The following is a 16,638-nucleotide window of genomic DNA, read 5'->3' on the forward strand; positions in this document are numbered from 1 at the left end:
TCTCAAAAGGTGGAATAACAGACACTATATACTTTAACAATCATTGCAAATGATTCTGTTCAAGATGGTATTCAACATCTGTAAATCCTTTGTCTCTTCTTGCCTCGCCTCTGACTCAGGGGTACCCCTCACCCCACCTGGGCTCCAGTTGCTCTCCAGATCTCTGTCTGATCTGTGTCTAGACCATAGTAGATGCAGCATTTTCTGAGCTTGCCCTTCTGACACTAAACATGCAGACGATGGTCAGAGGACACAGGAATCTCCATGTTTGTACCCTTGTTTTCCTTGGGGGTGGGGGTGGAATAATCCCTCACAGGGTCCCAATATGAAATCCACTCCCACCTATTAGGTCCAGCATGGGACCCTTATCCTCCCCAAGACAAACACTCTGGGCCACAGGAGGGCAGAGCAGGCTCTGTTTGGTTGCACCTGACCAGGAGAGGGGGCCAAAAATCTCAGAGGAGGGAATCATTTTGGCTTTAGCATCTATAGCCGGAGCTTAGACCCAGTCTCAAAACAATGCCTTCAGGGGTAATATCCAACCAAAATGGCCCCCTCTTCTGTGTTCTGGTACCCACTGACAAGGTTCGATACCTACAGGTGCCTGTGTTGGTCTGTCCCACCTTCATAAACAATGCCTTGAATCACCAAAGAAAAATCACTTCATGAACTGGAAATAGAATCCCTATTTCAATTCTACAGATATTCGACCTTGGTGATAAGAAGGTCACTTTACTCCAATGGTGATTTTAAGCAGTCAGTATTTTCTTCAAAAGAATCATGAATTGGGACATCTAGGAGGCTCAGTCTGTTAAGCATCTGCCTTCAGCTCAGGTCATGATCTCAGGGTCCTGGGATGGAGTCTTTCACTGGGCTCTCTGCTCAGCGGGGAGCCTGTTTCTCCTTATGCCTGCTGCTCCCCCTGCCTGTGCTCTCTCTGTCTGACAAATAAACAAAATCTTAAAAAAAAAAAAACAAAAAAAAGAATCCTTTGACTAGGCCAACATTGTTCCAGTTGTGTTATACCTAGTCAAAATCACTTGGAAACTCCTTTGTTTCCTCAAATCTCTAGATCCCTACTAATAACATTTCTCTAATGGCTATACGTTTTCCGTTTAGGCCAGTGACTCAGCTGGGCCAGGAATTGGGGTGCGTGGAAGGGTAAATTACAGAATTCCCAAAGGTATGTGTGGTCGATAAAAGCGTATTCAATATACCTATTTTTCCCCCCTGGTTGTCTAATGTCCAGAAAGCCAAGCTTATATCAAAATCATTTTGGTTGGTACGGGATACATAGAACATGGAAGGTGGTGTGCACAAATGAAGACTGAGAAGCTTTGAGCCAGCTGGGTTCTCTAAGAAGGTAAAGACCGACTGCCTGGCGTACCACTGGGCTCACTTCCACTCAAACCACTCCTGTTACTGGAGAGATGACCTGACCCTCTTTGCACAGCTCGAGGAGCATGTGGCAGTCTTAGGCCAAATCCCAGCTTCTAGTGGCCATGAGGAATGAGGGGCCAAGCTCCATGAAACTGGGTAACCGGGGATGTTTCCAGAAGAGGCAGTAGAGACCACAGATTTATGTTCTGGAGACCACGAGGCTCTGCTGGTTTTCATCATGCTTGAGTGTTTTATCCTTTCCTGGACTTTCTCTCTACTGAGAACTGGGTACTATGGGGATGTAGGGGAGATGGGAGGGGTGTGGAGTAGGTGGGTAGGAGTAGAATGTTCAAGGTGGAAGGGTCTTCAGGCCAACCTTCTTGTTCTACTATCCAGAGAGAGCAAGGGGTTCACTCAAGCTCACTAGGGATCTGGTATCAGCACCAAGGGTAGAACTCAGGAGTTGTTTTACTTATCCTCTGTACCCAGGGCTTCTCTGAATCCAGACTCTGCTTCTAGATCTGTGCTGTTTAGTACTGCAGCCTCTCGCTGCCTGTGCCATCTGGGTGCTTCACGTGTGCCTAGGTGGAATTAAGATATGCTGGGAGTGTAGGGGGTGCTTGGGTGGCTCAATCGGTTAAGTGTCTGCCTTTAGTTCAGGTCATGATCCCAGGATTCTGGGATCGAGTCCCGCATCAGGCTCCTTGCTTCAGCAGGGAGCCTGCTTCTCCCTCTCACTCCGCCTGCCACTCCCCCTGCTTGTGTGCTCTCTCTCTCTCTCTCTCTCTCTCAGTTAAATAAATAAATAAAATCTTGAAAAAAAAGACATGCTGGGATTACAAAATACAGATGCTGAAATGATACTACTTGGGATATTTTGAGTGAAAGGAAAGGTATTATGAAAAATTAATTCCACTTTTGAAAAATACTTTTTAAACTTAGCTACTACAAAGTTCCCTGTGTGGCTGGCATGATATTTCTATGGAACAGTACAGTGCTAAATCTCCAGTGGAAGTGACCAGGCTCTCCGTTCTGACTAGAGGCTGGGACAGGGCCGGGCAGGAAATGGAGAAAGGTCCCAGCAGACGTCAAGAAGACAAGGCCTAGCTTGACAGCAGGAGGACTGGTGAGCCCAGGCTCAGCGGCTGGACAGGAGTCAGGCAGACAGGTCTTATCTGGTAACGAGACTCTGATGGAAGGTCGTGGAGGCAGAGCCACAGGACATCGGGCTGGGAGGCCTGACCTCAGTCCCGGGAAGCCTGGGCAGTAGCCTTTGAAAGCAGTGATTACATGCCGGAGAGCCCAGTCTCTAGACTGGGCTGCATTCCAGTTCTGCCACTTGCTAGCTATGTGACCTTGGACAAGTTACTTAACCTCTATTGCTCAGGTTCCTCATCTGTAAAATGAGAGTAACGGTAAGATTTCCTATGTCACAAGGTACATGTCAAGCTCTTGGAACGGTGCCTGACACAGAGTCACTACTCAAAACGTATTAGTTAGCATTCTTCTCCTTACCTGTCAGGGAAGCAGGCTGGGATCATAACCCTCTTCTGGCATCCTTCTGCAGTCCTAGAATGGGCCCAGATTTGTGGGACTAGCTCTGTCAGATCTGGGGTACCAAGCCAAGGTACAAGCTGATGAAGTGAAACCACTTCCAGAAGATGCTGACTGTCCTCGAGCCAGGCGTCCAGGTGAAGTTTCAGCCAAGGTTGGGGAATCAGGGGCCTGGGGAGGGGGTGGCTCTATGGCCACAGATGTGGTCACAAGAGGCTGCAGGCCCTGGAAATGGGGCAGCTCAGCCCCACTCAGGCTCCCGCTGCCCTTTCTGGGACCATCTGTAGATAGGAGAGGCTTTGTCCCAGCCCTGCCATACACAGGGATTCCACGCCTCAGCACTGTAAGGAAAAAATCACATGGAGACATATAAATCCCTCTGTCTATAGCTTAAATAACAAAACGCAGTTCTCACTGCAAAGCAAGAAGCAGAATTTAACTGCTCCAAATGCTGCCGTTTCTGTTTGTGCTTGTCTCTAGGCTTAGAGAGCTTGTATAGGCAGACACAGCACTCCATTGATATTCTCAGTCATGTCCAGCAGTTGAGCTCTTCTTCCCCCTTGATAATGGGGTTGCAGCCCAGGTCTGGCCCAGGATTCTAGTTGAATCCCAGAAAGTATGTCCTGCTCCCCTCCCTCCCTCCTCCTCCACCCCATGACGTCTGAGGCCCCGCACTGAGGAAAGCACAAGTGTCAATAGTAGACTTGGAACAAAAGGGTTTGAGGAAATACTTTTTAATATCTGACCTAATCCAGCGAGGTGTGAGACACTGGAATAGGAGACCCAGCGAGGCTGAGGTGATCTACTCTGAGGAAGGGAGTGATTTCTGGTTTCCCCATGGCTGATATTCCCCTAACTTCAGAAGTGGGAGAGAAGACTTGCCCATCTGTTTGGAATTTACTGTAAGAAAAAAGAGAGATGGGGAGGGAGGGAGGGAGGGAGGGAGAGGGAAAAAAAAGGGAAAGAAAAATGGGGAAGATGTGTGTGTGTGTGTGTGTGTGTGTGTGTGTGTGTGTGTGAGAATGGGTGAGTGAGAGAGAGAAAGGAAGAGGATTCCTTCTCTTTGGCCACCAGCTCCCCAAACCTATCCCTTAGCAGCACTGGCACGAACATCAATAGTCAGGAATTTTCAAGTCTCCTGGGGCAAGGGCTTCAAGGGGAAAATGTGCCATGTGATGTGTGCTGTGGTGATTGCCAGGCTGGTTGTCTGAATGGTAGAGTGAGGCTTGGCTCATCCCCTAGACCAAAATAGCAGAGCAACAATCACCAGATGCTTCTAGAAAGAGGGTATGCACATACACTGTGTGTGCACTTGTGCAAGCACGTGTTTGTCATGGGGGACATCTTCAGCTGAGCCCCATCGGGAGCCTACAGGGAGCCCAGAGACAGCTTCGGCCTGGCCTCTGGTAGGCATGGGTGGAGATGACGGCTAGGGCAGGTTCGACAAGGTGACAGGCAGATCAGAGAGGAGGGATGAGTTGAGCTGAGACCACAACAGCGCTGGGCATGAGACTCATAGTGCCCTCGAAAAGGCTTAGCCATTGGCAGGCTGGAAGCTCTGTTGTCAGCAACGAGGTAGCCTACGGCTGGGTGATTGCCACATGACCACACTGTCCACAACCAATTGTGGGTGTTTGAGGCTGGCCCCGGGGAAAGGGGGAGCACTAGCAGAAACCTCCTTAGAGGGGGCCATGGTTGCCAAACAAATCCAGAGACTTCCAGACTTCAAAGATTTCCCATCAGAGAGTATGCCCAGACCCTAGGTTCGGGCTGGCATGAAACAGACTGAGAAGGGTAGGGGATCTGCTTTCCTAAAAAATGAGAAAACTGACAAAGGGGAACAATGTGAAGCCAAGGGAGCACTGGCTGGGGAGCAGGGAGGCCTCCATTTGAGATGACTGAATCCAGAGTCAGATCCACTGTGAGACCCTGGGCAATGACTTCCCCTCTCTGGGCCTCAGAGTATGTCTGAGTGAGGGGGTGGGCTCCATGATCTGTAATGCCAGGCCCGATGAAACCAGGGCTCACTGAGTCAAGATATCTAGATTCTCCTCATGACAGCAGACACCTTTGAATCCTTCCCATGTGAGACTCAGTTGGACCTCCCAGAGCAATCGTCCTTCCAAGCACACCCCCTCCCCACAACAACCGGAATCTTCACAGAACTTATCTTTAAGGCAAGGGGTGAACTATGCCCCCACCTCTGCCATCTCACCTGCACTTCTGGAAGTCCTTCCTGTGTCTCCCTTTTATCCCTTCTTTATGTTAGGGCTCGCCTGAAAGTAGTGTCTCTAGGGTCCCATTTTTAATTTCTTTTGTTTCCCCCAACCAAGCAGAGGAAGAATCTGACTGCACATCTGTTTGGAATTTGGGGGTGGGGGGAGGGAAATGAGGCAGCTCGGCGGCTTCTCCTGTACTCCCTGAGTTCCAGGCTGGGGAGAACCGGGATGAGAGCCGGGGTGGGGGTCTCCCTGTGCTGCCCCCCACCCCCACTGCCTCCCACCCTCCATGGTCCTTGTCAGCTGCCTTCTCAGCCTGTCTCATCTCTGAGACAAACAAACAATCAGGAGGTAGACCTGAAACCTTTTGCTGAGGCGGCAAACAGCATGGCCGGGCTCCGGCCTTAATGGGCCCCAGTCCCGGCCTGTCTGCTCCCTCCCGGCCTGCCTGCCTCCAATGTGTTTCTGATTTGTACTGAGCTAGCGGCTCTGCCACGCTGAATGTGGCGGCTGCCTCGGCCCCGCCTCTCAGGGATCCAGGGGTGGGAAGGTTGGGAGAAGCCAGAAGCTTGGTGTAGAGGCCGTGGCAGGAATTCTGAGATGTATACGCAGACATGGCCTGGGGAAGGGGGTGGAAGTAGGGATGGATTTCATCTAGCTATAAACAAACATGCTTCTCATTTAGAGACCTACGGGTGCCAGTCACTGGATCCTCCTTACCCATTTTCCAGCGGGCAGGCAGAGCAAGAGCAGGGATGGTGATGCTAGGGAAGTAGATTGGGCACTTTCCGAGGAGTGCCAGTCTCTAGGGTGGGTGGGATTCTCTGAGGATGCGAAAGGCAGAGGTGGGCATGAAGAGAAGTTCCGAGAACTACTGCCTCCAGAAAAGATGTAAGGGTATGGAGACAGGAAGTTCTGTTTGCAAAATAGCAGCAATCTTTTCGACTCCCCTTGCCCAGTCCTAGAATGGGAGAATGTGGGCTGTCATGTGGCCATTTACTGTACAGCCTACTTGTCCCAGGGAGCAAGTGATCATCAAGAAGGCAGTCTCTGGGGCTGGGTGACCTGGCTCTGGGACACTAAGGGGGGGGCATCGTGTCATCCTTGCTCCTTTACCTTTCACGCTTACCCCTACACACACATATGTGTTTCCTTGCACAGCTGGGTTGAGCACATTTTCCTTTGCCCTTTTGGCTTGGTCCTCCGTTTAGAGATACTGCCTGGCACACTGAGGAGACAAAGAGGGTGGCCACTTTTGGGGGCCACAGTGGTTCTGAATGTGCTGATAAAATTGGTTTCCTTTATCATTTGCCCCCCCTCCATCTTTTGTGAGTCCTTGAGGCCTGGCTTGTTCTCTACTGGATTGCTTTCTACCTGGAACTAGGGCTGAGACTGGAGTCAGGGTCAGACTTGAGTGGAAGCAACTGGCCTCACTCTGTAGACGTTACTAGGGTGGATAGAGACATCCCTTTGGCCCTGAATTTGACAGTCATCCGAGTCTTACCACTGCTCTCTCAGCCTGGACCCAGCCTATAGATGGGGTTTGGTGGCAAGCTGGGCCCAGAAGGTAGCGGGGTTCAAGGCCAGCTGGACAAAAAAAGGTGAGGGGCCGTGGACAACCTCGGGTTGTGTTCACAGAGGAAAGCCCTGTGAGCTGATGAGGCCTGTCTGGGCCGCTGAGACATGAACGGGTTCTGTCCTCGAAACCTCCTTTCCAGAACCCCCATTCATGGGAGTGTTGGAGGGAGGGGGAACAGAGCATCCTCAGAAAAGCAGCCCCTGGGACCCTGTGGCTTTGTGGCTATTTATTCCTCCTCCTGCTTTTTCTTAAGCTCTAAACGTTTCTCACAGTGTCTAGCCAGTTCCAGTTATATAAGCAGCATTGTGTGTTGACGAGAAAAATATCCATTGGTGGTGTGTGGAATCCAATGGCCTTTGTCCCCCAAGCCACCCAGTACTTCCCTTCTAGCTGAGGCCAGGCCCCGCTGTGAGCTGGGGGATGGAGACTGTCTTCATAATCACTGTTTCTGTCACACGACGGGACATGGATGCCAGGACCCTGTGTGTGTATGTGTGTGCGTGCATACCTGTGCGTGTGGTGTGGTGTGTGAGGAACACACACCTTGCCCCATAGACTTTTGGGGGTGAGGGTCACCGGCCTTGACCTCAGCAGTGTCCCGGTGGACAGAAGGGTTCTGGCAGACACCTCCTTCTGATATGCACTGTCCTAACAGGCAGGGGACCCTTCCTTTGCTTCCCAAGAGAAATTCACCTCTCCTCTTTTCTGTATTCTTGTTCCCCTCCTGGTTTCCCTATGGCTCTCCCGGGCCCCAGAGGCCACTCAGCCACTGGCTGAGGGTGCTGTGGTAGAGGCAACAGAAACAGACAGCAGCTAAGGTAAACGGCAGGCTCCCCAGGCCAGTGGAGAAAATCTGGAGGCTGAGCTGAGCCACCAGCGAGCGGGCTGCAGGATCAGGGAAAACTCATTCCTGGTCTGAATCTCAGTTTCTCCTTTTAAAGCACATGGGAGGGGGAGAGATTAGATTAGATGGCTATGAGGGGCACCAAAGCCCAGGAGGATAATGAGCCAGGGCCCCACCTACCGAGCCCCACTGTGCCTGGCAACCTGGTATCCCTAAGCGGTGCCAAAGGGCTCTGATTCTTTTCTCAAGGCAGCAGTCCCTTTAATCCTTCCTCAGGCCACTAGCCACATCAAGCCCGCCCTGGCTGTGAGGGTGCCTCAGGCCCAAACTTCTAAAGGGAGACAGAACCCACTCATTCATTCATTCACTCGTCCATTCATCCATCTCTTTTTTCCATTTAGCCATCCTGCATAGACCCCCAGGGTGTCAGGCACTGTCCAACCCCACCCAGCCTGAGACACTAATTACCTTTGTACGTCTGCTGTCAGAGGCCTCTGCCTGGCCTCCCCTCAGTTCAGCAACTTCTCACCCCAGCTCTAGGGAGCTATACCCCCAACTCCCGCCCCTCCCCCACCCTGGCCCAGGCTTGTGTCCGGTGGCCCCTGAGCTCACACTTTCTGGATGGCTGCCTGGCAGCTTTTTTTCTAGGACAAGTCCCACCTCAGCCAGAACCGGCCTCCAGGACTCCACTCCTAGGCTTAACTTTTACAGGCTATTTAGCCCTGTCTCCATTTCTCTCCTGTTCTCTCTCCAAACGCTCCAAGACTCCTCCTCCCCTTGCTTTGCTTTATCTAAGGTGTGGAGGGGCTCCAGGCCTCCTGGCGGAGCCTTCTGGATCCAGCTTGCAGTCAGAGAAACACCACATAATGCACATCCCAGCCCCTTGGCCCTGAGCCTCCAGCTGCTCCCCCCTGCCCCCCTCCCAGGAGCACCCTCAAACCCAGCTTTTCTCGACCTAGCTGTGTACTGGCCTTTCCACAAAGCAAGACTCTTGGGGAGGGGCACCAGCAGGGAGGGGCCTGTGACTTGGTGCCAGGTGGGTTTTGCTCTAGGACAAGGCTGGTGGAGAAGATGGGGTGGGGGTGGTGGGTAGGTGCTGGGGAGTGGGGATGGAGGAGTCTGTCAGGGGACTCCCAGCTGGGGTATGTGTCAGAGTGAATGGGCCGGTGCTCGTCTCCATGTGTGACCCTCCCAGCAGCCGTCAGCCTGCATTAGCACACACATGGGTGAGCCTGCACGTGGGCACGATAGGCAGCAGGGTACGAGGGAGGGTGGGGAAAAAAACAACAACAAAATACTGGCTGCAGGGCCAGAAGAGGCCCTTATCTCCCGTCTAAGGCTCAGTTTCTCCATGTGTCACGTGAGAGGGCTGAATTGGAGATCTTGAAGGGCTATTACAACTCTAGCATGCTCTGGTTCTTTTATGTTCTGTGCACTGGGGCAGGCTCAGAAACTTCCTTTCTGGAGAAAGACATGACACGCAGAGTCACTTCTAAAATATCTATGATATGTCCTTTCCTTCACTCTTGTGTCTGTCTTAGACCCCCCTTCTCATCTTTGTCTTCCTAGAGCCAGTGTAAGGGCAGAGGCGGAGGGGAGAAGGGTTGTCTTAGAGAACCATCTCCTAGTTCAGGAGGGCCGGGGGGCGGGGCAGGGGAGGTATCCAGGGATGCCATTCCTGCAGACTCAGAGAGGAGGCTGCTGGAGGGAGCACGAGGAGCCCACACCTGTCGTGTCACCGCCACCACTCCTCCAGGATGGCCTTGAGGGCCTTGGCAGTCTAGCATGGGCTGGGCATCTCTGGAGGCCAGAAAACCCTGTATTTACCCAGAGCATGGGTGTTATGTTATCTATAAAAATAGCAAAAATTGGGGGCACCTGGGTGGCTTGGTCGGTTAAGTGTCTGCTCTCAGCTCAGGTCATGATCCGCAGGTCCTGGGATTGAGCCCCACATTGGGCTTCCTGCTTAGCAGGGAGTCTGCTACTCTCTCTCCCTCTGCCCCTCCCCATTCTTTTCTCTCCCTCTTGCTTGGTCTCTCTCTCAAATAAATAAATACAATCTTTAAAAAAAATTACAAAAATTTCTGAAGGTATTTTGAGTCAAACTTTCTCTAGGAGTTTAAGCATGCATTTATTATTACTGTTTTATTGGGAATGGCTTATGGGGGCTGGCGGGGAAAATTATAGGAGGCTAAAATCTCCCATGCCAGCCTTGAGTGCCACCACAACAGAACTGGATTTTAATCCTGACCTTACCATTAGCTTCGGTGCATGACCCTGGCCAAGTGACTCCCCTTTTCCTGTGCCTCAGTTTGCCTGTTCGTATGATGCTGGAGGGGCTGTCGGGGGTGGGGGTATGGTTTTCACTGTCCTCAAAGGGCCAACCTAGCCAGCTTTCATGTGCAACAAATCCACCACTTCTCTCAGGACCTGGGGCTGTGGAGGAGCTGCAAAAGGGAGGTCAGTTCCATTCATGTTCCAGTGAAAACAAGAGGCGGGCAGGAAAGCACACTTTCTGAGTCTTGATTTGAGGTCAGAGAGGTGAAGGAACTTGCACAAGGTCACAGAGCAAGTGTGTGGTGAAGCCAGTCCAGACCAGTTCTTCTGGGTCCCAGGCCAGTGCTCCTCCATTGTTCCCCACCCTTACATAACTAAGTTACCACGGGGTGGGGGGGGGGGTTCTAGGAAAATGGGTGGGAATGAAGAGAGCTCTTGAGATCCACAGCTGGGTCTGAGAAGGTTAAATTCCCAGCTGGAAGCATTCAGTGAGGCCTCCAGAAAACGGGCAGTCCTTACAACTTGCAAATAAGTACTTCAGGCCACAGGAAATGATCCCAGACCACAAGGCCCCAGGATTGCACCAGAACAGTCCTGCCTGCGTGTCAGCCAGCATGTGGGAGAGGCAGCCTGGGGTGGGGCGGGAAGAGGCATCCTACAGACCTCGGCCTTAGGCCCAGCTCTGGGATTCTGCTAGCTGAGCAAACTCAGGCCAGTAACCGCCCCCCCTCCCCCTAGCCCCATTTGTAAACTGGTAATCATAGACAGTAGCTCTGCCATGGATAAGTTATCTGCTGGATAAGTAGGTGGACTGGCAGATGGGCAAAGACATTGCAAACTGTAAAATGCTGCTCAGACGGGAGGGACTGTTCTGTTTGCAGAATGGTTTCTTGTATGTATGCCTGACTTCTGGGTAACTTCGGAGGAGCTCACCCTGGAGGGCCCATGTTCCAGGACCAGACTCCCTCTTGGAAAGAGAGAGGAAAGTGGGTGATTATTCAGTGTGTGTGTATGGGGAGGTGGTGAACGGATGTGCCCCTGAGGTCGAAGACAGTGGAGCTAGGGGTCTGTGGAACTGCCTTTCATGTGGAGGCTAAATGGATGAGTCCTGAGGGCAGAGCTGAGGCCTGTGGGCACGAATGCCATTCCACAAAGCCCCCCACATCGCCAAGCCTCGCAGTGACCACAGCGGAGCATGGGGGACTTGGGGGAGGGGGCGGGGCTTCTGGCCTTTTCTCTGGGAAGATTCTCCTTCCAAGACTATCCCAGCTAGAACACAGGATTTCCATTTCAATGCTCCCTGGCAAGATGCCCTTCCCAGAAATCTGCTAAAGGCTCACGGAAAAGCCTTTAAAAACACACTAATTACAAACAATTCTTCAGCTTCTCCTGATTTTCCTCCCCATGGTGCTTGGGGTGGAGGCGGGGGGGGGGGCCTCAGGTGGGGAGGGGTCACTAACTCAAGACAGCAGCTTTTGTGTGTGGAAACCCACCGGACCTCTGAGCACTGACCCAAGAGGCTCCTTGAGCTCCTGCTTCCTTTGGGGTGCCCAAAGCCTGAGTGAGGCCTTGGTGGTTTGGAGAAACCATGAAAGCCTAGAGCAGGTAACTGGGTCTCCAAGAGCCCTGTTGTAAATGAGGCCCTCACAGGAACATCAGGTGACACAACCTGCCCTCACCCGGCTAGGCCTGGACACCAGGTGCCAGTCCCCAGCCCTGCCCTGCCTCTGCTGCTGCTGGGCCCAGTATGCCAAGCCCGTGTAGCCTCTCGGTCAGGGCGGTCAGAGTTACAAGGGTGAGAGATGAATGGATTCCCTAATTTCTGTCCGTGGCCCCTCAGGGAAGAAGTGGGATGTCAGGTAATGGTTTCTGAGCTCTCTAAATCCAACAAAGCTCTTTCTTTATAGTGGCTCTCCACAGTTCTGGCCTAATCTGGGAGAGAGCGTGGGGCATCTTGGCTAAGGTTTGGCTTGTTCACAGCAACCCTAAAAGCAGGGTGCTAGCCCTGGAGGGGGTCATTCTGGACCTTTAGGAAGCCAACTGAAAGGAAAGCCACTAATCTGTTCTGAGCAGCCTCAACTCATGTCTTTGCTTATGAAAGGATGCAGTGCCTTGGGAGAAGAGGGGCGGGTACTATTTCATACCTCTCAGGCCTCTGTCTGATAGTAACAATAATGGCCAGCATGCCCAGAGCACGAACTCTGTGCCAGAAGCAGTCCTAAGCACTTGACATGTATTCTCTCATTTAATCTTTGCAACCAGCTCCACAAGGAAGAAACCAAGGCCCAGAGAAGTGACTTGTGAGAGGTCGGCTGGTCAAACAGCTGCCAGATGAAGAAGCTGGGCTTGGAACCGAAGTAGGTGGTCTGACTCCCAAGTCCTAATTCCTGTGTCCACCATGATTGGCACCTGCTCCCCATGCCAGCCACTCCACACATGTCCTCTCATGTAAAATTCTGTAAGACATGCACAAATCTTCTATATTGCACAGACAGGGCAAGGAAGACGGGACAGATCTTTCTCAGGGTCCCACAATCGGGAACGGGCAGAGGCAGCATTTCAAAACCTGGTTCTGCCTGCTTCTTGACATGCTGACTTCCCTCCAACGCCTTTGTCACGGTTACATGGTTACAAGCATTCTAAGAATTCCGAAGCAATGTTCTATCTGTTGAGAGCTCACCGTGCAGGAGGCATTTGTCTGTTCTTTTTTTTTTTTAAAAGATATTTATTTATTTATTTGACAGAGATCACAAGTAGGCAGAGAGGCAGGTAGAGGGAGGGGGAAGCAGGCTCCCTGCCAAGCAGAGATCCTGATTTGGGGCTCGATCTCAGGACCCTGGGATCATGACCTGAGCCAAAGGCAGAGGCTTTAACCCACTGAGCCACCCAGGCACTCCACATTTGTCTGTTCTATTTGTGCCATTTCACTGGGACTTGCACCTATGGTGTGAGGCTGGGGGTGTCGCTCCTTTTGGTGGACAAGAACACTGAAGTCCTAGAGACCCTCTCTTTTGTCTCCTCCCTCTAGGCAAGACACCCCCAACCACTGTAGCATTCACATACCCATTTCTTTGGGTAAGAACCCTCCCCAGTCATGGTCTGATTCTCCTGAGGCGTCCAGGTGAAAGGAAATGGGGGTTTGTTCAAGACTTTATGTATCAATTCAATGGCGAAGCCCCAGCTCTCCCACTTCTGAGCTAGATGACTTGGGCTAAGTTGCTGCTCTGTCTGAGCCAAGGCTACCTCATCACCGGTGTGTGAGGCTGACCAAATGACAAAATGGGATGGCAAAGCATTTTTAAACTCTGGAGGACCATACAAAGGTGAGTTAGGGTTTCTGAGATGAAGGTACTCATCTCTGGGTTTTCATCTCTAGCATTCTGGCATGACCTCATCACACACGTGTCCAACACATGCGTTGGCACCGTTATTGAAACCCACATACCAGTACCAGTAAGCTTCAAACAGATCGGGGAGGGAGGGGGAGAGGATTGTCCTTGCCCCTGAGTTGTCTCTCTTTTAGGCAGAGCATTCGCTAGTTCCTTTAAGTCCTTCCTTCCAGGACAAGATTTCATGACCCTTTCCTCCAAGGCAGTTAGGTGAAGTAGAGAGATCCATGGGCTTGGAATCATGCAGACCCAGGGTTGAAACCCATGTTTTGCCAGTGTCTAGCTGTGTGATCTTGGGATGTTCCCCTTACCTCCCTGAGCCTCAGTTTCTCTATCTGCAGAATGGAGATGATATCCCTACTCTCCGGCTAGCCTGAGTCTCAAATGATAGGTCCTGGGCTAGGGGCTAGGGGCTAGGGGCTAAGGGCTAGGGGCTAGGGATGCAGAGCGAAATTAGACCTCAGTCCTTTATATCAAGTAGTAGGAGGGGAAGTTCAAGCAGCGGGCAAATGGTCTCAAGTGCCATGATGGAATTTAGCCATGGCTCTGGGGGCCCAGAAGAGGGCCGCTTATCCTAGTCTCAGAGGAGAAGGTGGCTTCAGAGGGATGGTAATGTCTGGGCTGGTCCTCGAGGAGGGAATAATCACTAAGAACAGCTAACCCTTATGCAGCCCTGAATATGCATCGGGCACTATTCTAAGGGCTTTCCATGCATGATCTAATTAACAAGCATGCCCTTCGAGATGAATACAACTTTAGGCAAAAACACATGTTGATATCCCCATTTCACAGATATGGAAACCAAGGCACAGAGAAGGCAAGTGACTTGCCCAGCTGGGCATCAGAACCTGCCCCCCCCCCAAGTTCACACTCTTAACAACCCCCACCAAGCTGGCGATGTGATTAGGAATTCTCTGGGTAAAGAGGAGGCTGGGGAGTATTGAGGTTGACATGAAGATTGTGGTACATGGCAGGACTAGGCTATAAGTTGGGTAAGCAGGGTCCTTTGTGCATCCGGCTGAGGAACTTAGACTCAGACTCTGGGATGACCAGGAGTCACTGGTGGATTTTAATTGGGGAATTAAGTGCTCAGATTTGTCCACAGAAAAAGTCTCTGTGGCCGCAGTAGGGAGGCTGGTCAGAGGAGGACGCACTCTGGCGGCAGCGAAGTACAACAAGGTTTGAATCAGGGCAGTGTTTGTGGAGATGGAATGCTTGGGATGGATTCCAGAGCTATTAAAGAGGTAAAATTGGCAGGTCATGGTAATTAATTAGATGCGAGGGATGAGGGAGAAGGAGGAGCAAAGGTTTCTAGGTTGAGAGCCTGGGTGGGTTGTGGGGCTGCCCCTTGAGAAATGAAAAAGGCAGAAATGTGCCCCCTGAGTATTAGGTTCTGTTTGGGGTAAGGTGGGTTTGACATGTCCTTGGAGACAACCCCTAGGGAAATGTCAATACTGACTAAAACTTGGGAGAGCGGTCCAGGCTGAGGGGACATTTGGAATTCGCTTGCCTAGCAGAGGTGGTAGAAGCCACAGGAGTGGCTGAGCATGGTCAGGAAGTGTCTGTGAGGAGAGGCTTACGAGAGTCAGTTTGGGAAGCCCAGTCTTTAAGGGGCATGCTGAAGAAAAGGGGCCCAGGGAAGCGATTGACGAAGGTTGGTCAAAGAAGTAGGAGAACCAGGGAAACCACAGCTACACAGAGAGTATAGAATATGAGAGTAGAGATACTCAGGAAGCAGGAGGTGCTCACAGATACCTCATGTAGCCCAGCAGTCCATGGAGTCAAGGATAGAAAAGCATCCTCTGAGTTCTGTAATTAGATCTCTGAGGTCAGGTGACAGCCAAGTAGGGATGGGAGCCTGATGGCAGGGCGTCTCGTGCAGTGAGTACAGGTGAAGAAGGAGGGACAGGCCGGCAAGGACCCTGGGAAAAGGAGATACAGAGCATCAGCTAGAGGGAGACACAGGGTCAAGGGGGAACCAAGAGCACATGATGGGAATATCAGGCCCTTCCCTCCTGGCTTCTTTGCTCCCTGACCACCCCCCACCACCCCCAAATTGGGTCTTTGCCCTGGGCATGCTGGGGTTTGTCAATGCCTTTCAAAGTGCCGGGCCCTCCACCTCTCCTCAGGCTCCCTCAAGTCTCGTAAGCAGAAACCTCCCTTCGTTTGGCTCAGGAATAAGCCCCTGGGAAAGCCAATGAGACAGCAATTAGACCAGTTGCAACGGCCATCCGCTCACATCTCTGTGCCAGGGCAGGCCTGCTGGCACCCTGCCAAACTCTTCTGGGCCAGCCCTACTGCCTGGTCCTCCTGCATAGGCCCCATGGCCGCCATCTGTGGAGGAGCCTCCAAAGGGCTGGAGACTTGGGAGGTGGCCTTGCTTACCTCTCCGGCTTCTGCCCCAGCCGGATGTCTGGGAAGCTGGCAGCCATCTAGAAGCCTATCAGCTTCAGGACCAGGCCGGGGCTCACCAGTTTCAGGACAAGGAAGGTAGAATGAAAGCTAAAGTGTGGGATTGGGGTCCCCCCCACAGCTCCGCCCTTTGCTTCTTGTGGAACTCAAGATGACACCCCTTACCAGTCTCCTGGGTCTTCCTGGCCACGAAACTTCAGAGGATTCTGGTTCCTAGAAATAAATCTGCCTTTGTCTGCAGGGCTGGTCCTTTAGGGCTTGTGGCTTCTGCCTGCTATGCTCCGTGGCTGCTGGGACCTGATTTTTCCAGAGTCTTTTCAGCCTTGGTGGGAAGACTTCATTACCCTGGGGATCGTCCATGTCCCATCACTTACCCCAGCCATGGCACACTCTTCTCCTTTCCTGTTTCTAACTGGTACTGAGCTGATGCATTTTACAAATATAAAATGTTCCTCTATCTCAATAGCATTCTCTAGAATGAAGGCTATGAACACCCCAGTCTACTCTACAATGGAAAGACCCTCCCTTCTTTCCACAAACATCTCTGTGTCTGACTCTGCTGAGTCATGGAGAAATGTATCAGAGATCACTCCTGCCCTTACGGACTCACCATCTGGTGGGATACACAGACATAGCCACTGGTAATGCGAATGTCCTAGTTCGGTATCATGCTGGGAGATCGTTCCAAGTGCAGGGAGGGAGTGCGAGGGAGGCAGTGACAGAGTTCTCACTAGGCACCAGGGAGAACTGCAAGGTTAGTAGGTGTGTGGGAGGCGGACAAGGAGGCAGAGGAAGGGCTGTGGGAAGAGACCCAATGGTACACAACAGCCTGGTGCTGTTGGGGGATAAGGCTTGAGTTCTGGGTACCATTTATGATATAGATGGGGGAGGCTAAGCTGTGGAAAAAATGTCCATCCCCAGGGTTTTACCCTCATGAGGTGGTGGTGAAGAAGCAGGGGAGAGCTCCATGAGCCACAAGTTTAA

At 51.9% G+C, this 16,638-nt stretch overlaps 1 long non-coding RNA gene across 2 annotated transcripts in view; it reads right to left on the reverse strand.

The window, feature by feature from the left end:
• Positions 1 to 16,142, reverse strand: part of LOC309855791 — a 28,248-nt gene extending 12,106 nt beyond the window's left edge. For both annotated transcript variants that reach the window (XR_014306992.1, XR_014306993.1), the window contains exons 1-2: positions 15,820 to 16,142; positions 2,896 to 3,275 (exon numbers count right to left, since the gene is read on the reverse strand). This is a non-coding gene — a long non-coding RNA (uncharacterized lncRNA). The remainder of the gene's footprint in view (positions 1 to 2,895; positions 3,276 to 15,819) is intronic.
• Positions 16,143 to 16,638: the final 496 nt, after the last annotated feature.

The sequence above is a fragment of the Mustela nivalis genome, assembly GCF_964662115.1.
Source record: "Mustela nivalis genome assembly, chromosome: X".
Taxonomy (NCBI): domain Eukaryota; kingdom Metazoa; phylum Chordata; class Mammalia; order Carnivora; family Mustelidae; genus Mustela; species Mustela nivalis.